The sequence below is a fragment of the Phallusia mammillata genome, chromosome 2 (assembly GCF_965637545.1).
Source record: "Phallusia mammillata chromosome 2, kaPhaMamm4.hap1.1, whole genome shotgun sequence".
NCBI classification, from domain to species: Eukaryota; Metazoa; Chordata; class Ascidiacea; order Phlebobranchia; family Ascidiidae; genus Phallusia; species Phallusia mammillata.
The window spans coordinates 16,400,809-16,419,378 of NC_137253.1; the positions used below are offsets into that span (position 1 = coordinate 16,400,809).

General features: G+C 40.0%; 1 long non-coding RNA gene and 41 other non-coding genes across 45 annotated transcripts; 1 reads left to right on the forward strand and 41 right to left on the reverse strand.

The window, feature by feature from the left end:
* Positions 1–464: 464 nt before the first annotated feature.
* Positions 465–538, reverse strand: Trnai-aau (transfer RNA isoleucine (anticodon AAU)). The gene has a single exon. It is a non-coding gene; the product is annotated as a tRNA-Ile (tRNA).
* A 399-nt stretch (positions 539–937) lies between these two features.
* Trnaf-gaa (transfer RNA phenylalanine (anticodon GAA)) lies at positions 938–1,010 on the reverse strand. The gene has a single exon. It is a non-coding gene; the product is annotated as a tRNA-Phe (tRNA).
* Positions 1,011–1,017: 7 nt separating this feature from the next.
* On the reverse strand, positions 1,018–1,091 carry Trnai-aau (transfer RNA isoleucine (anticodon AAU)). The gene has a single exon. It is a non-coding gene; the product is annotated as a tRNA-Ile (tRNA).
* A 399-nt stretch (positions 1,092–1,490) lies between these two features.
* On the reverse strand, positions 1,491–1,563 carry Trnaf-gaa (transfer RNA phenylalanine (anticodon GAA)). The gene has a single exon. It is a non-coding gene; the product is annotated as a tRNA-Phe (tRNA).
* Positions 1,564–1,570: 7 nt separating this feature from the next.
* On the reverse strand, positions 1,571–1,644 carry Trnai-aau (transfer RNA isoleucine (anticodon AAU)). The gene has a single exon. It is a non-coding gene; the product is annotated as a tRNA-Ile (tRNA).
* Positions 1,645–2,037: 393 nt separating this feature from the next.
* Positions 2,038–2,110, reverse strand: Trnaf-gaa (transfer RNA phenylalanine (anticodon GAA)). Its single transcript has one exon. It is a non-coding gene; the product is annotated as a tRNA-Phe (tRNA).
* Positions 2,111–2,117: 7 nt separating this feature from the next.
* On the reverse strand, positions 2,118–2,191 carry Trnai-aau (transfer RNA isoleucine (anticodon AAU)). The gene has a single exon. It is a non-coding gene; the product is annotated as a tRNA-Ile (tRNA).
* Positions 2,192–2,669: 478 nt separating this feature from the next.
* Trnai-aau (transfer RNA isoleucine (anticodon AAU)) lies at positions 2,670–2,743 on the reverse strand. The gene has a single exon. It is a non-coding gene; the product is annotated as a tRNA-Ile (tRNA).
* Positions 2,744–3,142: 399 nt separating this feature from the next.
* Trnaf-gaa (transfer RNA phenylalanine (anticodon GAA)) lies at positions 3,143–3,215 on the reverse strand. The gene has a single exon. It is a non-coding gene; the product is annotated as a tRNA-Phe (tRNA).
* Positions 3,216–3,222: 7 nt separating this feature from the next.
* Positions 3,223–3,296, reverse strand: Trnai-aau (transfer RNA isoleucine (anticodon AAU)). Its single transcript has one exon. It is a non-coding gene; the product is annotated as a tRNA-Ile (tRNA).
* Positions 3,297–3,689: 393 nt separating this feature from the next.
* Positions 3,690–3,762, reverse strand: Trnaf-gaa (transfer RNA phenylalanine (anticodon GAA)). Its single transcript has one exon. It is a non-coding gene; the product is annotated as a tRNA-Phe (tRNA).
* A 7-nt stretch (positions 3,763–3,769) lies between these two features.
* On the reverse strand, positions 3,770–3,843 carry Trnai-aau (transfer RNA isoleucine (anticodon AAU)). Its single transcript has one exon. It is a non-coding gene; the product is annotated as a tRNA-Ile (tRNA).
* Positions 3,844–4,248: 405 nt separating this feature from the next.
* Trnaf-gaa (transfer RNA phenylalanine (anticodon GAA)) lies at positions 4,249–4,321 on the reverse strand. The gene has a single exon. It is a non-coding gene; the product is annotated as a tRNA-Phe (tRNA).
* Positions 4,322–4,800: 479 nt separating this feature from the next.
* Positions 4,801–4,873, reverse strand: Trnaf-gaa (transfer RNA phenylalanine (anticodon GAA)). The gene has a single exon. It is a non-coding gene; the product is annotated as a tRNA-Phe (tRNA).
* A 7-nt stretch (positions 4,874–4,880) lies between these two features.
* Positions 4,881–4,954, reverse strand: Trnai-aau (transfer RNA isoleucine (anticodon AAU)). The gene has a single exon. It is a non-coding gene; the product is annotated as a tRNA-Ile (tRNA).
* A 402-nt stretch (positions 4,955–5,356) lies between these two features.
* Trnaf-gaa (transfer RNA phenylalanine (anticodon GAA)) lies at positions 5,357–5,429 on the reverse strand. Its single transcript has one exon. It is a non-coding gene; the product is annotated as a tRNA-Phe (tRNA).
* A 7-nt stretch (positions 5,430–5,436) lies between these two features.
* Positions 5,437–5,510, reverse strand: Trnai-aau (transfer RNA isoleucine (anticodon AAU)). Its single transcript has one exon. It is a non-coding gene; the product is annotated as a tRNA-Ile (tRNA).
* A 407-nt stretch (positions 5,511–5,917) lies between these two features.
* On the reverse strand, positions 5,918–5,990 carry Trnaf-gaa (transfer RNA phenylalanine (anticodon GAA)). Its single transcript has one exon. It is a non-coding gene; the product is annotated as a tRNA-Phe (tRNA).
* A 479-nt stretch (positions 5,991–6,469) lies between these two features.
* Trnaf-gaa (transfer RNA phenylalanine (anticodon GAA)) lies at positions 6,470–6,542 on the reverse strand. The gene has a single exon. It is a non-coding gene; the product is annotated as a tRNA-Phe (tRNA).
* A 7-nt stretch (positions 6,543–6,549) lies between these two features.
* Trnai-aau (transfer RNA isoleucine (anticodon AAU)) lies at positions 6,550–6,623 on the reverse strand. The gene has a single exon. It is a non-coding gene; the product is annotated as a tRNA-Ile (tRNA).
* Positions 6,624–7,020: 397 nt separating this feature from the next.
* Positions 7,021–7,093, reverse strand: Trnaf-gaa (transfer RNA phenylalanine (anticodon GAA)). Its single transcript has one exon. It is a non-coding gene; the product is annotated as a tRNA-Phe (tRNA).
* Positions 7,094–7,100: 7 nt separating this feature from the next.
* On the reverse strand, positions 7,101–7,174 carry Trnai-aau (transfer RNA isoleucine (anticodon AAU)). The gene has a single exon. It is a non-coding gene; the product is annotated as a tRNA-Ile (tRNA).
* A 412-nt stretch (positions 7,175–7,586) lies between these two features.
* Positions 7,587–7,659, reverse strand: Trnaf-gaa (transfer RNA phenylalanine (anticodon GAA)). Its single transcript has one exon. It is a non-coding gene; the product is annotated as a tRNA-Phe (tRNA).
* A 7-nt stretch (positions 7,660–7,666) lies between these two features.
* Positions 7,667–7,740, reverse strand: Trnai-aau (transfer RNA isoleucine (anticodon AAU)). Its single transcript has one exon. It is a non-coding gene; the product is annotated as a tRNA-Ile (tRNA).
* Positions 7,741–8,711: 971 nt separating this feature from the next.
* Trnaf-gaa (transfer RNA phenylalanine (anticodon GAA)) lies at positions 8,712–8,784 on the reverse strand. The gene has a single exon. It is a non-coding gene; the product is annotated as a tRNA-Phe (tRNA).
* Positions 8,785–8,791: 7 nt separating this feature from the next.
* Positions 8,792–8,865, reverse strand: Trnai-aau (transfer RNA isoleucine (anticodon AAU)). The gene has a single exon. It is a non-coding gene; the product is annotated as a tRNA-Ile (tRNA).
* Positions 8,866–9,405: 540 nt separating this feature from the next.
* LOC145214984 (uncharacterized) lies at positions 9,406–12,162 on the forward strand. Of its 4 annotated transcripts, XR_013857167.1 has the most exons (4): positions 9,406–9,992; positions 10,299–10,391; positions 10,548–10,648; positions 10,926–11,745. It is a non-coding gene; the product is annotated as an uncharacterized LOC145214984 (long non-coding RNA). The 4 variants fall into 4 exon arrangements; XR_013857168.1 differs by lacking the exon at positions 10,299–10,391 and adding an exon at positions 11,761–12,162 and having other exon boundaries at positions 10,548–11,506; XR_013857169.1 differs by lacking the exon at positions 10,299–10,391 and adding an exon at positions 11,761–12,162 and having other exon boundaries at positions 9,406–9,789; positions 10,548–11,506.
* Positions 12,163–12,595: 433 nt separating this feature from the next.
* Trnaf-gaa (transfer RNA phenylalanine (anticodon GAA)) lies at positions 12,596–12,668 on the reverse strand. The gene has a single exon. It is a non-coding gene; the product is annotated as a tRNA-Phe (tRNA).
* A 559-nt stretch (positions 12,669–13,227) lies between these two features.
* On the reverse strand, positions 13,228–13,301 carry Trnai-aau (transfer RNA isoleucine (anticodon AAU)). Its single transcript has one exon. It is a non-coding gene; the product is annotated as a tRNA-Ile (tRNA).
* A 407-nt stretch (positions 13,302–13,708) lies between these two features.
* Trnaf-gaa (transfer RNA phenylalanine (anticodon GAA)) lies at positions 13,709–13,781 on the reverse strand. Its single transcript has one exon. It is a non-coding gene; the product is annotated as a tRNA-Phe (tRNA).
* A 479-nt stretch (positions 13,782–14,260) lies between these two features.
* On the reverse strand, positions 14,261–14,333 carry Trnaf-gaa (transfer RNA phenylalanine (anticodon GAA)). Its single transcript has one exon. It is a non-coding gene; the product is annotated as a tRNA-Phe (tRNA).
* Positions 14,334–14,340: 7 nt separating this feature from the next.
* Trnai-aau (transfer RNA isoleucine (anticodon AAU)) lies at positions 14,341–14,414 on the reverse strand. Its single transcript has one exon. It is a non-coding gene; the product is annotated as a tRNA-Ile (tRNA).
* A 397-nt stretch (positions 14,415–14,811) lies between these two features.
* Trnaf-gaa (transfer RNA phenylalanine (anticodon GAA)) lies at positions 14,812–14,884 on the reverse strand. Its single transcript has one exon. It is a non-coding gene; the product is annotated as a tRNA-Phe (tRNA).
* A 7-nt stretch (positions 14,885–14,891) lies between these two features.
* Positions 14,892–14,965, reverse strand: Trnai-aau (transfer RNA isoleucine (anticodon AAU)). The gene has a single exon. It is a non-coding gene; the product is annotated as a tRNA-Ile (tRNA).
* Positions 14,966–15,377: 412 nt separating this feature from the next.
* Positions 15,378–15,450, reverse strand: Trnaf-gaa (transfer RNA phenylalanine (anticodon GAA)). The gene has a single exon. It is a non-coding gene; the product is annotated as a tRNA-Phe (tRNA).
* Positions 15,451–15,457: 7 nt separating this feature from the next.
* Positions 15,458–15,531, reverse strand: Trnai-aau (transfer RNA isoleucine (anticodon AAU)). Its single transcript has one exon. It is a non-coding gene; the product is annotated as a tRNA-Ile (tRNA).
* Positions 15,532–16,502: 971 nt separating this feature from the next.
* On the reverse strand, positions 16,503–16,575 carry Trnaf-gaa (transfer RNA phenylalanine (anticodon GAA)). Its single transcript has one exon. It is a non-coding gene; the product is annotated as a tRNA-Phe (tRNA).
* A 559-nt stretch (positions 16,576–17,134) lies between these two features.
* On the reverse strand, positions 17,135–17,208 carry Trnai-aau (transfer RNA isoleucine (anticodon AAU)). The gene has a single exon. It is a non-coding gene; the product is annotated as a tRNA-Ile (tRNA).
* Positions 17,209–17,605: 397 nt separating this feature from the next.
* Trnaf-gaa (transfer RNA phenylalanine (anticodon GAA)) lies at positions 17,606–17,678 on the reverse strand. Its single transcript has one exon. It is a non-coding gene; the product is annotated as a tRNA-Phe (tRNA).
* A 7-nt stretch (positions 17,679–17,685) lies between these two features.
* Positions 17,686–17,759, reverse strand: Trnai-aau (transfer RNA isoleucine (anticodon AAU)). Its single transcript has one exon. It is a non-coding gene; the product is annotated as a tRNA-Ile (tRNA).
* Positions 17,760–18,171: 412 nt separating this feature from the next.
* On the reverse strand, positions 18,172–18,244 carry Trnaf-gaa (transfer RNA phenylalanine (anticodon GAA)). The gene has a single exon. It is a non-coding gene; the product is annotated as a tRNA-Phe (tRNA).
* A 7-nt stretch (positions 18,245–18,251) lies between these two features.
* Trnai-aau (transfer RNA isoleucine (anticodon AAU)) lies at positions 18,252–18,325 on the reverse strand. The gene has a single exon. It is a non-coding gene; the product is annotated as a tRNA-Ile (tRNA).
* Positions 18,326–18,570: the final 245 nt, after the last annotated feature.

Consider the following 18,570-nt stretch of genomic DNA (forward strand, 5'->3'; position numbering starts at 1 on the left):
GAATTCAAATCTCCTTGTCAAGTGTCAATGAACACTTTTGGTCGGGATTCCAACACCGCGCAACCCTCGAAGCCGACAGAAATTTAAATTCAGCTAATAAACAAAAAATGTAAGTATTCTCAAACCTGAATCACACCAGGTTTGTTTTGGTGAAAAATAGGCAATGCGATGGAAGTCAAATTAGAGAAGTACTAACTACTAGAGAAGCAAGTAGCCTACTGTTGTAGAAATCTTTTTTCAAAATGTTCTCTGAGACTATTTTCTGACAGATTTAATGTAAAGTCAATTTGCATCTGTCGGTAAACATTTTCAGTGCACTTTCTCGTTGTGATTCTCACCAACACAGAACAACTAATGTAGAAAACAATATTACAAAAGATGTGTTGCCTCGACCCGGGATTGAACAAGGGACCTTCAGATCTTCAGTCTGACGCTCTCCCGACTGAGCTATGGAGGCGATAACCTGGCCAGTACGGGGATCGAACCCGCGACATTTGCGTTATTAGCACAACGCTCTAACCAACTGAGCTAACAGGCCATGTGCTGTAAATTCAATTCAAATCTCCTTGTCAAGTGTCAATGAACACTTTTGGTCGGGATTCCAACACCGCGCAACCCTCGAAGCCGACAGAAATTTAAATTCAGCTAATAAACAAAAAATGTAAGTATTCTCAAACCTGAATCACACCAGGTTTGTTTTGGTGAAAAATAGGCAATGCGATGGAAGTCAAATTAGAGAAGTAATAACTACTAGAGAAGCAAGTAGCCTACTGTTGTAGAAATCTTTTTTCAAAATGTTCTCTGAGACTATTTTCTGACAGATTTAATGTAAAGTCAATTTGCATCTGTCGGTAAACATTTTCAGTGTACTTTCTCGTTGTGATTCTCACCAACACAGAACAACTAATGTAGAAAAAAATTATGACAAAAGATGTGTTGCCTCGACCCGGGATTGAACCAGGGACCTTCAGATCTTCAGTCTGACGCTCTCCCGACTGAGCTATCGAGGCGATAACCTGGCCAGTACGGGGATCGAACCCGCGACATTTGCGTTATTAGCACAACGCTCTAACCAACTGAGCTAACCGGCCATGTGCAGTAAATTGAATTCAAATCTCCTTGTCAAGTGTCAATGAACACTTTTGGTCGGGATTCCAACACCCGCGCAACCCTCGAAGCCGACAGAAATTGAAATTCAGCTAATAAACAAAAAATGTAAGTATTCTCAAACCTGAATCACACCAGGTTTGTTTTGGTGAAAAATAGGCAATGCGATGGAAGTCAAATTAGAGAAGTAATAACTACTAGAGAAGCAAGTAGCCTACTGTTGTAGAAATCTTTTTTCAAAATGTTCTCTGAGACTATTTTCTGACAGATTTAATGTAAAGTCAATTTGCATCTGTCGGTAAACATTTTCAGTGTACTTTCTCGTTGTGATTCTCACCAACACAGAACAACAAATGTAGAAAACAATATTACAAAAGATGTGTTGCCTCGACCCGGGATTGAACCAGGGACCTTCAGATCTTCAGTCTGACGCTCTCCCGACTGAGCTATCGAGGCGATAACCTGGCCAGTACGGGGATCGAACCCGCGACATTTGCGTTATTAGCACAACGCTCTAACCAACTGAGCTAACCGGCCATGTGCAGTAAATTGAATTCAAATCTCCTTGTCAAGTGTCAATGAACACTTTTGGTCGGGATTCCAACACCGCGCAACCCTCGAAGCCGACAGAAATTGAAATTCAGCTAATAAACAAAAAATGTAAGTATTCTCAAACCTGAATCACACCAGGTTTGTTTTGGTGAAAAATAGGCAATGCGACGGAAGTCAAATTAGAGAAGAAGAGAAGCAAGTACTGTTGTAGAAATCTGTTTTCAAAATGTTCTCTGAGACTATTTTCTGACAGATTTAATGTAAAGTCAATTTGCATCTGTCGGTAAACATTTTCAGTGTACTTTCTCGTTGTGATTCTCACCAACACAGAACAACAAATGTAGAAAACAATATTACAAAATGTTGCAAAAGATGTGTTGCCTCGACCCGGGATTGAACCAGGGACCTTCAGATCTTCAGTCTGACGCTCTCCTGACTGAGCTATCGAGGCGATAACCTGGCCAGTACGGGGATCGAACCCGCGACATTTGCGTTATTAGCACAACGCTCTAACCAACTGAGCTAACCGGCCATGTGCAGTAAATTGAATTCAAATCTCCTTGTCAAGTGTCAATGAACACTTTTGGTCGGGATTCCAACACCGCGCAACCCTCGAAGCCGACAGAAATTGAAATTCAGCTAATAAACAAAAAATGTAAGTATTCTCAAACCTGAATCACACCAGGTTTGTTTTGGTGAAAAATAGGCAATGCGATGGAAGTCAAATTAGAGAAGTACTAACTACTAGAGAAGCAAGTAGCCTACTGTTGTAGAAATCTTTTTTCAAAATGTTCTCTGAGACTATTTTCTGACAGATTTAATGTAAAGTCAATTTGCATCTGTCGGTAAACATTTTCAGTGCACTTTCTCGTTGTGATTCTCACCAACACAGAACAACTAATGTAGAAAACAATATTACAAAAGATGTGTTGCCTCGACCCGGGATTGAACAAGGGACCTTCAGATCTTCAGTCTGACGCTCTCCCGACTGAGCTATGGAGGCGATAACCTGGCCAGTACGGGGATCGAACCCGCGACATTTGCGTTATTAGCACAACGCTCTAACCAACTGAGCTAACAGGCCATGTGCTGTAAATTCAATTCAAATCTCCTTGTCAAGTGTCAATGAACACTTTTGGTCGGGATTCCAACACCGCGCAACCCTCGAAGCCGACAGAAATTTAAATTCAGCTAATAAACAAAAAATGTAAGTATTCTCAAACCTGAATCACACCAGGTTTGTTTTGGTGAAAAATAGGCAATGCGATGGAAGTCAAATTAGAGAAGTAATAACTACTAGAGAAGCAAGTAGCCTACTGTTGTAGAAATCTTTTTTCAAAATGTTCTCTGAGACTATTTTCTGACAGATTTAATGTAAAGTCAATTTGCATCTGTCGGTAAACATTTTCAGTGTACTTTCTCGTTGTGATTCTCACCAACACAGAACAACTAATGTAGAAAAAAATTATGACAAAAGATGTGTTGCCTCGACCCGGGATTGAACCAGGGACCTTCAGATCTTCAGTCTGACGCTCTCCCGACTGAGCTATCGAGGCGATAACCTGGCCAGTACGGGGATCGAACCCGCGACATTTGCGTTATTAGCACAACGCTCTAACCAACTGAGCTAACCGGCCATGTGCTGTAAATTGAATTCAAATCTCCTTGTCAAGTGTCAATGAACACTTTTGGTCGGGATTCCAACACCGCGCAACCCTCGAAGCCGACAGAAATTTAAATTCAGCTAATAAACAAAAAATGTAAGTATTCTCAAACCTGAATCACACCAGGTTTGTTTTGGTGAAAAATAGGCAATGCGACGGAAGTCAAATTAGAGAAGTAGAGAAGCAAGTACTGTTGTAGAAATCTTTTTTCAAAATGTTCTCTGAGACTATTTTCTGACAGATTTAATGTAAAGTCAATTTGCATCTGTCGGTAAACATTTTCAGTGTACTTTCTCGTTGTGATTCTCACCAACACAGAACAACAAATGTAGAAAACAATATTACAAAATGTTGCAAAAGATGTGTTGCCTCGACCCGGGATTGAACCAGGGACCTTCAGATCTTCAGTCTGACGCTCTCCCGACTGAGCTATCGAGGCGATAACCTGGCCAGTACGGGGATCGAACCCGCGACATTTGCGTTATTAGCACAACGCTCTAACCAACTGAGCTAACCGGCCATGTGCAGTAAATTGAATTCAAATCTCCTTGTCAAGTGTCAATGAACACTTTTGGTCGGGATTCCAACACCCGCGCAACCCTCGAAGCCGACAGAAATTGAAATTCAGCTAATAAACAAAAAATGTAAGTATTCTCAAACCTGAATCACACCAGGTTTGTTTTGGTGAAAAATAGGCAATGCGATGGAAGTCAAATTAGAGAAGTAATAAACTACTAGAGAAGCAAGTACTGTTGTAGAAATCTTTTTTCAAAATGTTCTCTGAGACTATTTTCTGACAGATTTAATGTAAAGTCAATTTGCATCTGTCGGTAAACATTTTCAGTGTACTTTCTCGTTGTGATTCTCACCATCACAGAACAACAAATGTAGAAAAAAATATTACAAAATGTTGCAAAAGATGTGTTGCCTCGACCCGGGATTGAACCAGGGACCTTCAGATCTTCAGTCTGACGCTCTCCCGACTGAGCCATCGAGGCGATAACCTGGCCAGAACGGGGATCGAACCCGCGACATTTGCGTTATTAGCACAACGCTCTAACCAAGTGAGCTAACCGGCCATGTGCAGTAAATTGAATTCAAATCTCCTTGTCAAGTGTCAATGAACACTTTTGGTCGGGATTCCAACACCGCGCAACCCTCGAAGCCGACAGAAATTTAAATTCAGCTAATAAACAAAAAATGTAAGTATTCTCAAACCTGAATCACACCAGGTTTGTTTTGGTGAAAAATAGGCAATGCGATGGAAGTCAAATTAGAGAAGTAATAACTACTAGAGAAGTAAGTAGCCTACTGTAGTAGAAATCTTTTTTCAAAATGTTCTCTGAGACTATTTTCTGACAGATTTAATGTAAAGTCAATTTGCATCTGTCGGTAAACATTTTCAGTGCACTTTCTCGTTGTGATTCTCACCAACACAGAACAACTAATGTAGAAAAAAATATTACAAAAGATGTGTTGCCTCGACCCGGGATTGAACCAGGGACCTTCAGATCTTCAGTCTGACGCTCTCCCGACTGAGCTATCGAGGCGATAACCTGGCCAGTACGGGGATCGAACCCGCGACATTTGCGTTATTAGCACAACGCTCTAATCAACTGAGCTAACCGGCCATGTACTGTAAATTGAATTCAAATCTCCTTGTCATTAAGTGTCAATGAACACTTTTGGTCGGGATTCCAACACCGCGCAACCCTCGAAGCCGACAGAAATTGAAATTCAGCTAATAAACAAAAAATGTAAGTATTCTCAAACCTGAATCACACCAGGTTTGTTTTGGTGAAAAATAGGCAATGCGACGGAAGTCAAATTAGAGAAGTAATAAACTACTAGAGAAGTAAGTAGCCTACTGTAGTAGAAATCTTTTTTCAAAATGTTCTCTGAGACTATTTTCTGACAGATTTAATGTAAAGTCAATTTGCATCTGTCGGTAAACATTTTCAGTGCACTTTCTCGTTGTGATTCTCACCAACACAGAACAACTAATGTAGAAAAAAATATTACAAAAGATGTGTTGCCTCGACCCGGGATTGAACCAGGGACCTTCAGATCTTCAGTCTGACGCTCTCCCGACTGAGCTATCGAGGCGATAACCTGGCCAGTACGGGGATCGAACCCGCGACATTTGCGTTATTAGCACAACGCTCTAATCAACTGAGCTAACCGGCCATGTACTGTAAATTGAATTCAAATCTCCTTGTCATTAAGTGTCAATGAACACTTTTGGTCGGGATTCCAACACCGCGCAACCCTCGAAGCCGACAGAAATTGAAATTCAGCTAATAAACAAAAAATGTAAGTATTCTCAAACCTGAATCACACCAGGTTTGTTTTGGTGAAAAATAGGCAATGCGACGGAAGTCAAATTAGAGAAGTAATAAACTACTAGAGAAGCAAGTACTGTTGTAGAAATCTTTTTTCAAAATGTTCTCTGAGACTATTTTCTGACAGATTTAATGTAAAGTCAATTTGCATCTGTCGGTAAACATTTTCAGTGTACTTTCTCGTTGTGATTCTCACCAACACAGAACAACAAATGTAGAAAACAATATTACAAAATGTTGCAAAAGATGTGTTGCCTCGACCCGGGATTGAACCAGGGACCTTCAGATCTTCAGTCTGACGCTCTCCCGACTGAGCTATCGAGGCGATAACCTGGCCAGTACGGGGATCGAACCCGCGACATTTGCGTTATTAGCACAACGCTCTAACCAACAGAGCTAACCGGCCATGTGCTGTAAATTGAATTCAAATCTCCTTGTCAAGTGTCAATGAACACTTTTGGTCGGGATTCCAACACCGCGCAACCCTCGGAGCCGACAGAAATTGAAATTCAGCTAATAAACAAACAATGTAAGTATTCTCAAACCTGAATCACACCAGGTTTGTTTTGGTGAAAAATAGGCAATGCGATGGAAGTCAAATTAGAGAAGTAATAACTACTAGAGAAGCAAGTAGCCTACTGTAGTAAAAATCTTTTTTCAAAATGTTCTGTGAGACTATTTTCTGACAGATTTAATGTAAAGTCAATTTGCATCTGTCGGTAAACATTTTCAGTGCACTTTCTCGTTGTGATTCTCACCAACACAGAACAACTAATGTAGAAAAAAATATTACAAAAGATGTGTTGCCTCGACCCGGGATTGAACCAGGGACCTTCAGATGTTCAGTCTGACGCTCTCCCGACTGAGCTATCGAGGCGATAACCTGGCCAGTACGGGGATCGAACCCGCGACATTTGCGTTATTAGCACAACGCTCTAATCAACTGAGCTAACCGGCCATGTACTGTAAATTGAATTCAAATCTCCTTGTCATTAAGTGTCAATGAACACTTTTGGTCGGGATTCCAACACCGCGCAACCCTCGAAGCCGACAGAAATTTAAATTCAGCTAATAAACAAACAATGTAAGTATTCTCAAACCTGAATCACACCAGGTTTGTTTTGGTGAATAATAGGCAATGTGACGGAAGTCAAATTAGAGAAGTAATAAACTACTAGAGAAGCAAGTACTGTTGTAGAAATCTTTTTTCAAAATGTCCTCTGAGACTATTTTCTGACAGATTTAATGTAAAGTCAATTTGCATCTGTCGGTAAACATTTTCAGTGCACTTTCTCGTTGTGATTCTCACCAATACAGAACAACTAATGTAGAAAAAAATATTACAAAAGATGTGTTGCCTCGACCCGGGATTGAACCAGGGACCTTCAGATCTTCAGTCTGACGCTCTCCCGACTGAGCTATCGAGGCGATAACCTGGCCAGTACGGGGATCGAACCCGCGACATTTGCGTTATTAGCACAACGCTCTAACCAACTGAGCTAACCGGCCATGTACTGTAAATTGAATTCAAATCTCCTTGTCATTAAGTGTCAATGAACACTTTTGGTCGGGATTCCAACACCGCGCAACCCTCGAAGCCGACAGAAATTGAAATTCAGCTAATAAACAAAAAATGTAAGTATTCTCAAACCTGAATCACACCAGGTTTGTTTTGGTGAAAAATAGGCAATGTGACGGAAGTCAAATTAGAGAAGTAATAAACTACTAGAGAAGCAAGTAGCCTACTGTTGTAGAAATCTTTTTTCAAAATGTCCTCTGAGACTATTTTCTGACAGATTTAATGTAAAGTCAATTTGCATCTGTCGGTAAACATTTTCAGTGCACTTTCTCGTTGTGATTCTCACCAACACAGAACAACTAATGTAGAAAACAATATTACAAAATGTTGCAAAAGATGTGTTGCCTCGACCCGGGATTGAACCAGGGACCTTCAGATCTTCAGTCTGACGCTCTCCCGACTGAGCTATCGAGGCGATAACCTGGCCAGTACGGGGATCGAACCCGCGACATTTGCGTTATTAGCACAACGCTCTAACCAACTGAGCTAACCGGCCATGTGCTGTAAATTCAATTCAAATCTCCTTGTCAAGTGTCAATGAACACTTTTGGTCGGGATTCCAACACCGCGCAACCCTCGGAGCCGACAGAAATTTAAATTCAGCTAATAAACAAACAATGTAAGTATTCTCAAACCTGAATCACACCAGGTTTGTTTTGGTGAAAAATAGGCAATGCGACGGAAGTCAAATTAGAGAAGTAATAAACTACTAGAGAAGCAAGTAGCCTACTGTTGTAGAAATCTTTTTTCAAAATGTCCTCTGAGACTATTTTCTGACAGATTTAATGTAAAGTCAATTTGCATCTGTCGGTAAACATTTTCAGTGTACTTTCTCGTTGTGATTCTCACCAACACAGAACAACAAATGTAGAAAACAATATTACAAAATGTTGCAAAAAATGTGTTGCCTCGACCCGGGATTGAATCATGGACCTTCAGATCTTCAGTCTGACGCTCTCCCGACTGAGCTATCGAGGCGATAACCTGGCCAGTACGGCGATCGAACCCGCGACATTTGCGTTATTAGCACAACGCTCTAACCAACTGAGCTAACCGGCCATGTGCAGTAAATTGAATTCAAATCTCCTTGTCAAGTGTCAATGAACACTTTTGGACGGGATTCCAACACCGCGCAACCCTCGAAGCCGACAGAAATTGAAATTCAGCTAATAAACAAAAAATGTAAGTATTCTCAAACCTGAATCACACCAGGTTTGTTTTGGTGAAAAATAGGCAATGCGATGGATGTAAAATTAGAGAAGTAATAACTACTAGAGAAGCAAGTAGCCTACTGTTGTAGAAATCTTTTTTCAAAATGTTCTCTGAGACTATTTTCTGACAGATTTAATGTAAAGTCAATTTGCATCTGTCGGTAAACATTTTCAGTGTACTTTCTCGTTGTGATTCTCACCAACACAGAACAACAAATGTAGAAAACAATATTACAAAATGTTGCAAAAGATGTGTTGCCTCGACCCGGGATTGAACCAGGGACCTTCAGATCTTCAGTCTGACGCTCTCCTGACTGAGCCATCGAGGCGATAACCTGGCCAGTACGGGGATCGAACCCGCGACATTTGCGTTATTAGCACAACGCTCTAACCAACTGAGCTAACCGGCCATGTGCAGTAAATTGAATTCAAATCTCCTTGTCAAGTGTCAATGAACACTTTTGGTCGGGATTCCAACACCGCGCAACCCTCGAAGCCGACAGAAATTGAAATTCAGCTAATAAACAAAAAATGTAAGTATTCTCAAACCTGAATCACACCAGGTTTGTTTTGGTGAAAAATAGGCAATGCGATGGAAGTCAAATTAGAGAAGTACTAACTACTAGAGAAGCAAGTAGCCTACTGTTGTAGAAATCTTTTTTCAAAATGTTCTCTGAGACTATTTTCTGACAGATTTAATGTAAAGTCAATTTGCATCTGTCGGTAAACATTTTCAGTGCACTTTCTCGTTGTGATTCTCACCAACACAGAACAACTAATGTAGAAAACAATATTACAAAAGATGTGTTGCCTCGACCCGGGATTGAACAAGGGACCTTCAGATCTTCAGTCTGACGCTCTCCCGACTGAGCTATCGAGGCGATAACCTGGCCAGTACGGGGATCGAACCCGCGACATTTGCGTTATTAGCACAACGCTCTAACCATCATCATCATCATCATCATTTTATTTTCAGTTGCGTACGCGGTTATTGCATGCAAATAAAATATAATAGGCAAGCAACTGGTGGATGGCGAAGGGACCATATAGGTCATCGAGTCAGCCACCCGTGTACAGAAATAATGATAAATAGGCAAAAAGGAAAAAAGATAGTCACACAGCAGGAGTCTTTTGATAATTAAAACTAGAGCAGTGTGCACAGTTTACAGTAATGCAAATGATGTACTGTATTGGTCTTGTAAATGTTATCATACATTACACGTGGTTGCTAGGGAACTGGCGGGAGGAATACAAGCGAAAGGTACACAGCATTGGAAAGTAACGTGAAAAATAATGCGGATAAGAAGTATGGCACACATGTAAAAACTTACCAGGTCAGATACATGTCCAAAAGGCTTTTTTTGTATAATTTGCTAAACAAGCGAAGAGGGTTGTTTTTTATGTAATGAGGAATGGAATTCCATAATTTTGGGCCTTGGTAAATAGATGCTGCCTGGGATTTTGTTGAGGACATTCGTTTGATGAAAAAGTGGTTAGTGGCAGACTGACGTGTTATATGATTATGAATGGAACTAATGTAAGTATAGGCAGAGGTGTAGACAGGAGGCAGTAGCTTATTGTGAACTTTGAACATAAATTTTCCTAGTTCAAAATTGTACATGTCAGGAATTTTAAGAATTTGACTTTTCGAATATACATGATTTAAGTTTTCTCTGTATGATACGTTTGTTAAATTTCGGACAGCCTTATTGTGAAGAACATTTAGATGATGTAGAGTTTGGGATGTAGCCGTGCCCCAGCTCAGAATGCCATAAGTCAAATGACTTGCGACAAGAGCTGAATAAACAGGCTTTAATGAAGTTGATGGCAAATATTTTTTAAGCGTAAATAGCATACCTGACCCGGAGGCTAGCTTTGTTGCAAGGTATGCAACATGTTGTTTCCAAGAGAGTTTGTCATCTATGATCATTCCGAGGTATTTGGTATGGGACACTTGGTTTAGTTTCTGTTGACCACAACTTACGCTAAAGCATTTTTGTGAGATTGATTTTTGAGGGAAAATTATAAAATTAGTTTTTAAAGTATTAATGGTAAGCTTGTTTGAAGACATCCATTGGCTTATTTTGTTTAGTTGCTGGTTTACTTCAACCTCTAATATTTGGACGTTTTTGTTGGACATGAAGAGAGCTGTGTCATCCGCAAATAAGTTTGTTTTGAAGTTGGTAATGGAAGGTAAGTCATTTATATAAATGAGAAATAGAATTGGAGAAAGAACTGAGCCCTGCGGGACGCCACAAACAATGTCCTGATATTGAGACTGTGTTGAATTTAACATTACAAATTGTTTACGACCGGTCAAAAACGAAGTGAGAAGTTTCAATGGAATGCCTCTAATTCCATGTTTTTCAAGCTTACCAAGAAGAATTTGGTGGTCAACGGTGTCAAATGCTTTTTTGAGATCCAGAAATATTGCACATGTTGTCTTCTTTACACTATTTTGCATTAAAAGGTAGTCGTATAATTCTAGAAGCGAAAGTGTTGTTGAGAAACTTGTTCTAAACCCAGCTTGATTATCTGTGATGATATTGAATTTATTTAGGTAAGAATTTAGATTTTTTTTCAAAAGTTTTTCAAATATCTTCGAGAAATGTGGAAGGATTGATATTGGTCTGTAATTGCAGAAAAGTTGATGGTCCCCACTTTTGAAAATTGGAATCACTTTAGCAATTTTCATGTCATCTGGAAATACACCTGTACTTACACAAAGGTTGTAGATTTCAGTAAGGTATGCAGATATTATTGGACAACTAACTTTGATTAAATTTAAGGGAATGTCGAAGGTGTCTTTAGAGGAGTTATTTTTAAGATTGTTTATTGTGCTTTCCATCTCATAGTTATCAATAGGGTGTAGGTACATGGAATGATTGAAGGTGCTGGTGATATATTTTAGAGGTGAATGATTTGATGCTGGAATGGATTGAGCAAGCTTCAGACCAATTGTGGAAAAGTACTTGTTGAAGTTGTTGGCAACTGTTAGGGGATGAGAAGTTGTGGTGGGATCGGAATTTGATGTTTTCATGGAAGAGATGGGTGGGGATGATTTCCTTTTGTTTAGTATATCCCCAATTACCTTCCACATCTTTTTTGGGTTGCCAGAGTTACTTTGTAAAATACTTGCATAGTAGTTGATTTTGGCGTTCTTTTTTATATGAGTTAATGTGTTATTGTATTTTTTGTATTTATTATATGCCGCAATGGTTCGTTTTTTAATAGCTTTGCGGTATAGTTTGTTTTTAGTTTTTATGGACTTTATAATGCTGTTTGTAATCCAAGGCTTTTTGAAGAATTTTTGATGAGATTTAGAGAGTTTAACAAGAGGAGCATGTTTATACAGGACTGATATGAAGATGTCATTAAATTCGGAGAATAACTTGTTGGGATTATCGAGGTAGGAGCTGATATGATTAGACAATTTTAAATCTAAATCTGCTAAAAACTGACTTTTATCTATTAAATTAAATTTACGTATCCAGACTTGGGTCTGGGTGTGTGATTTGTGTCCTTTTAGAAGCATAAATGTTGGTAAGTGATCGCTGATGTCAAACGTTATAGTGCCTGCTAGGGAGAGTGCAGGGTTGCTGTTCGTGTATATATGATCAAGAAGGGATGGTTGTTGATTGGGCATAAATCTGGTCGGAGTGTCAATTAGGGAATGATTTCCAGATGCTTGTAAGCTTTGAATGTAGTTATGTGTAACCAACTGAGCTAACAGGCCATGTGCTGTAAATTCAATTCAAATCTCCTTGTCAAGTGTCAATGAACACTTTTGGTCGGGATTCCAACACCGCGCAACCCTCGAAGCCGACAGAAATTGAAATTCAGCTAATAAACAAAAAATGTAAGTATTCTCAAACCTGAATCACACCAGGTTTGTTTTGGTGAAAAATAGGCAATGCGACGGAAGTCAAATTAGAGAAGTAATAAACTACTAGAGAAGCAAGTACTGTTGTAGAAATCTTTTTTCAAAATGTTCTCTGAGACTATTTTCTGACAGATTTAATGTAAAGTCAATTTGCATCTGTCGGTAAACATTTTCAGTGTACTTTCTCGTTGTGATTCTCACCAACACAGAACAACAAATGTAGAAAAAAATATTACAAAATGTTGCAAAAGATGTGTTGCCTCGACCCGGGATTGAACCAGGGACCTTCAGATCTTCAGTCTGACGCTCTCCCGACTGAGCCATCGAGGCGATAACCTGGCCAGAACGGGGATCGAACCCGCGACATTTGCGTTATTAGCACAACGCTCTAACCAAGTGAGCTAACCGGCCATGTGCAGTAAATTGAATTCAAATCTCCTTGTCAAGTGTCAATGAACACTTTTGGTCGGGATTCCAACACCGCGCAACCCTCGAAGCCGACAGAAATTGAAATTCAGCTAATAAACAAAAAATGTAAGTATTCTCAAACCTGAATCACACCAGGTTTGTTTTGGTGAAAAATAGGCAATGCGATGGAAGTCAAATTAGAGAAGTAATAACTACTAGAGAAGTAAGTAGCCTACTGTAGTAGAAATCTTTTTTCAAAATGTTCTCTGAGACTATTTTCTGACAGATTTAATGTAAAGTCAATTTGCATCTGTCGGTAAACATTTTCAGTGCACTTTCTCGTTGTGATTCTCACCAACACAGAACAACTAATGTAGAAAAAAATATTACAAAAGACGTGTTGCCTCGACCCGGGATTGAACCAGGGACCTTCAGATCTTCAGTCTGACGCCCACCCGACTGAGCTATCGAGGCGATAACCTGGCCAGTACGGGGATCGAACCCGCGACATTTGCGTTATTAGCACAACGCTCTAATCAACTGAGCTAACCGGCCATGTACTGTAAATTGAATTCAAATCTCCTTGTCATTAAGTGTCAATGAACACTTTTGGTCGGGATTCCAACACCGCGCAACCCTCGAAGCCGACAGAAATTGAAATTCAGCTAATAAACAAAAAATGTAAGTATTCTCAAACCTGAATCACACCAGGTTTGTTTTGGTGAAAAATAGGCAATGCGACGGAAGTCAAATTAGAGAAGTAATAAACTACTAGAGAAGCAAGTACTGTTGTAGAAATCTTTTTTCAAAATGTTCTCTGAGACTATTTTCTGACAGATTTAATGTAAAGTCAATTTGCATCTGTCGGTAAACATTTTCAGTGTACTTTCTCGTTGTGATTCTCACCAACACAGAACAACAAATGTAGAAAACAATATTACAAAATGTTGCAAAAGATGTGTTGCCTCGACCCGGGATTGAACCAGGGACCTTCAGATCTTCAGTCTGACGCTCTCCCGACTGAGCTACCGAGGCGATAACCTGGCCAGTACGGGGATCGAACCCGCGACATTTGCGTTATTAGCACAACGCTCTAAGCAACTGAGCTAACCGGCCATGTGCTGTAAATTGAATTCAAATCTCCTTGTCAAGTGTCAATGAACACTTTTGGTCGGGATTCCAACACCGCGCAACCCTCGAAGCCGACAGAAATTGAAATTCAGCTAATAAACAAACAATGTAAGTATTCTCAAACCTGAATCACACCAGGTTTGTTTTGGTGAAAAATAGGCAATGCGATGGAAGTCAAATTAGAGAAGTAATAACTACTAGAGAAGCAAGTAGCCTACTGTAGTAAAAATCTTTTTTCAAAATGTTCTGTGAGACTATTTTCTGACAGATTTAATGTAAAGTCAATTTGCATCTGTCGGTAAACATTTTCAGTGCACTTTCTCGTTGTGATTCTCACCAACACAGAACAACTAATGTAGAAAAAAATATTACAAAAGATGTGTTGCCTCGACCCGGGATTGAACCAGGGACCTTCAGATGTTCAGTCTGACGCTCTCCCGACTGAGCTATCGAGGCGATAACCTGGCCAGTACGGGGATCGAACCCGCGACATTTGCGTTATTAGCACAACGCTCTAATCAACTGAGCTAACCGGCCATGTACTGTAAATTGAATTCAAATCTCCTTGTCATTAAGTGTCAATGAACACTTTTGGTCGGGATTCCAACACCGCGCAACCCTCGAAGCCGACAGAAATTTAAATTCAGCTAATAAACAAACAATGTAAGTATTCTCAAACCTGAATCACACCAGGTTTGTTTTGGTGAATAATAGGCAATGTGACGGAAGTCAAATTAGAGAAGTAATAAACTACTAGAGAAGCAAGTACTGTTGTAGAAATCTTTTTTCAAAATGTCCTCTGAGACTATTTTCTGACAGATTTAATGTAAAGTCAATTTGCATCTGTCGGTAAACATTTTCAGTGCACTTTCTCGTTGTGATTCTCACCAACACAGAACAACTAATGTAGAAAAAAATATTACAAAAGATGTGTTGCCTCGACCCGGGATTGAACCAGGGACCTTCAGATCTTCAGTCTGACGCTCTCCCGACTGAGCTATCGAGGCGATAACCTGGCCAGTACGGGGATCGAACCCGCGACATTTGCGTTATTAGCACAACGCTCTAATCAACTGAGCTAACCGGCCATGTACTGGAAATTGAATTCAAATCTCCTTGTCATTAAGTGTCAATGAACACTTTTGGTCGGGATTCCAACACCGCGCAACCCTCGAAGCCGACAGAAATTGAAATTCAGCTAATAAACAAAAAATGTAAGTATTCTCAAACCTGAATCACACCAGGTTTGTTTTGGTGAAAAATAGGCAATGTGACGGAAGTCAAATTAGAGAAGTAATAAACTACTAGAGAAGCAAGTAGCCTACTGTTGTAGAAATCTTTTTTCAAAATGTCCTCTGAGACTATTTTCTGACAGATTTAATGTAAAGTCAATTTGCATCTGTCGGTAAACATTTTCAGTGCACTTTCTCGTTGTGATTCTCACCAACACAGAACAACTAATGTAGAAAACAATATTACAAAATGTTGCAAAAGATGTGTTGCCTCGACCCGGGATTGAACCAGGGACCTTCAGATCTTCAGTCTGACGCTCTCCCGACTGAGCTATCGAGGCGATAACCTGGCCAGTACGGGGATCGAACCCGCGACATTTGCGTTATTAGCACAACGCTCTAACCAACTGAGCTAACCGGCCATGTGCTGTAAATTCAATTCAAATCTCCTTGTCAAGTGTCAATGAACACTTTTGGTCGGGATTCCAACACCGCGCAACCCTCGAAGCCGACAGAAATTGAAATTCAGCTAATAAACAAACAATGTAAGTATTCTCAAACCTGAATCACACCAGGTTTGTTTTGGTGAAAAATAGGCAATGCGACGGAAGTCAAATTAGAGAAGTAATAAACTACTAGAGAAGCAAGTAGCCTACTGTTGTAGAAATCTTTTTTCAAAATGTCCTCTGAGACTATTTTCTGACAGATTTAATGTAAAGTCAATTTGCATCTGTCGGTAAACATTTTCAGTGTACTTTCTCGTTGTGATTCTCACCAACACAGAACAACAAATGTAGAAAACAATATTACAAAATGTTGCAAAAAATGTGTTGCCTCGACCCGGGATTGAATCATGGACCTTCAGATCTTCAGTCTGACGCTCTCCCGACTGAGCTATCGAGGCGATAACCTGGCCAGTACGGCGATCGAACCCGCGACATTTGCGTTATTAGCACAACGCTCTAACCAACTGAGCTAACCGGCCATGTGCAGTAAATTGAATTCAAATCTCCTTGTCAAGTGTCAATGAACACTTTTGGACGGGATTCCAACACCGCGCAACCCTCGAAGCCGACAGAAATTGAAATTCAGCTAATAAACAAAAAATGTAAGTATTCTCAAACCTGAATCACACCAGGTTTGTTTTGGTGAAAAATAGGCAATGCGATGGATGTAAAATTAGAGAAGTAATAACTACTAGAGAAGCAAGTAGCCTACTGTTGTAGAAATCTTTTTTCAAAATGTTCTCTGAGACTATTTTCTGACAGATTTAATGTAAAGTCAATTTGCATCTGTCGGTAAACATTTTCAGTGTACTTTCTCGTTGTGATTCTCACCAACACAGAACAACAAATGTAGAAAACAATATTACAAAATGTTGCAAAAGATGTGTTGCCTCGACCCGGGATTGAACCAGGGACCTTCAGATCTTCAGTCTGACGCTCTCCCGACTGAGCTACCGAGGCGATAACCTGGCCAGTACGGGGATCGAACCCGCGACATTTGCGTTATTAGCACAACGCTCTAAGCAACTGAGCTAACCGGCCATGTGCTGTAAATTGAATTCAAATCTCCTTGTCAAGTGTCAATGAACACTTTTGGTCGGGATTCCAACACCGCGCAACCCTCGAAGCCGACAGAAATTGAAATTCAGCTAATAAACAAACAATGTAAGTATTCTCAAACCTGAATCACACCAGGTTTGTTTTGGTGAAAAATAGGCAATGCGATGGAAGTCAAATTAGAGAAGTAATAACTACTAGAGAAGCAAGTAGCCTACTGTAGTAAAAATCTTTTTTCAAAATGTTCTGTGAGACTATTTTCTGACAGATTTAATGTAAAGTCAATTTGCATCTGTCGGTAAACATTTTCAGTGCACTTTCTCGTTGTGATTCTCACCAACACAGAACAACTAATGTAGAAAAAAATATTACAAAAGATGTGTTGCCTCGACCCGGGATTGAACCAGGGACCTTCAAATGTTCAGTCTGACGCTCTCCCGACTGAGCTATCGAGGCGATAACCTGGCCAGTACGGGGATCGAACCCGCGACATTTGCGTTATTAGCACAACGCTCTAATCAACTGAGCTAACCGGCCATGTACTGTAAATTGAATTCAAATCTCCTTGTCATTAAGTGTCAATGAACACTTTTGGTCGGGATTCCAACACCGCGCAACCCTCGAAGCCGACAGAAATTTAAATTCAGCTAATAAACAAACAATGTAAGTATTCTCAAACCTGAATCACACCAGGTTTGTTTTGGTGAATAATAGGCAATGTGACGGAAGTCAAATTAGAGAAGTAATAAACTACTAGAGAAGCAAGTACTGTTGTAGAAATCTTTTTTCAAAATGTCCTCTGAGACTATTTTCTGACAGATTTAATGTAAAGTCAATTTGCATCTGTCGGTAAACATTTTCAGTGCACTTTCTCGTTGTGATTCTCACCAACACAGAACAACTAATGTAGAAAAAAATATTACAAAAGATGTGTTGCCTCGACCCGGGATTGAACCAGGGACCTTCAGATCTTCAGTCTGACGCTCTCCCGACTGAGCTATCGAGGCGATAACCTGGCCAGTACGGGGATCGAACCCGCGACATTTGCGTTATTAGCACAACGCTCTAATCAACTGAGCTAACCGGCCATGTACTGGAAATTGAATTCAAATCTCCTTGTCATTAAGTGTCAATGAACACTTTTGGTCGGGATTCCAACACCGCGCAACCCTCGAAGCCGACAGAAATTGAAATTCAGCTAATAAACAAAAAATGTAAGTATTCTCAAACCTGAATCACACCAGGTTTGTTTTGGTGAAAAATAGGCAATGTGACGGAAGTCAAATTAGAGAAGTAATAAACTACTAGAGAAGCAAGTAGCCTACTGTTGTAGAAATCTTTTTTCAAAATGTCCTCTGAGACTATTTTCTGACAGATTTAATGTAAAGTCAATTTGCATCTGTCGGTAAACATTTTCAGTGCACTTTCTCGTTGTGATTCTCACCAACACAGAACAACTAATGTAGAAAACAATATTACAAAATGTTGCAAAAGATGTGTTGCCTCGACCCGGGATTGAACCAGGGACCTTCAGATCTTCAGTCTGACGCTCTCCCGACTGAGCTATCGAGGCGATAACCTGGCCAGTACGGGGATCGAACCCGCGACATTTGCGTTATTAGCACAACGCTCTAACCAACTGAGCTAACCGGCCATGTGCTGTAAATTCAATTCAAATCTCCTTGTCAAGTGTCAATGAACACTTTTGGTCGGGATTCCAACACCGCGCAACCCTCGAAGCCGACAGAAATTGAAATTCAGCTAATAAACAAACAATGTAAGTATTCTCAAACCTGAATCACACCAGGTTTGTTTTGGTGAAAAATAGGCAATGCGACGGAAGTCAAATTAGAGAAGTAATAAACTACTAGAGAAGCAAGTAGCCTACTGTTGTAGAAA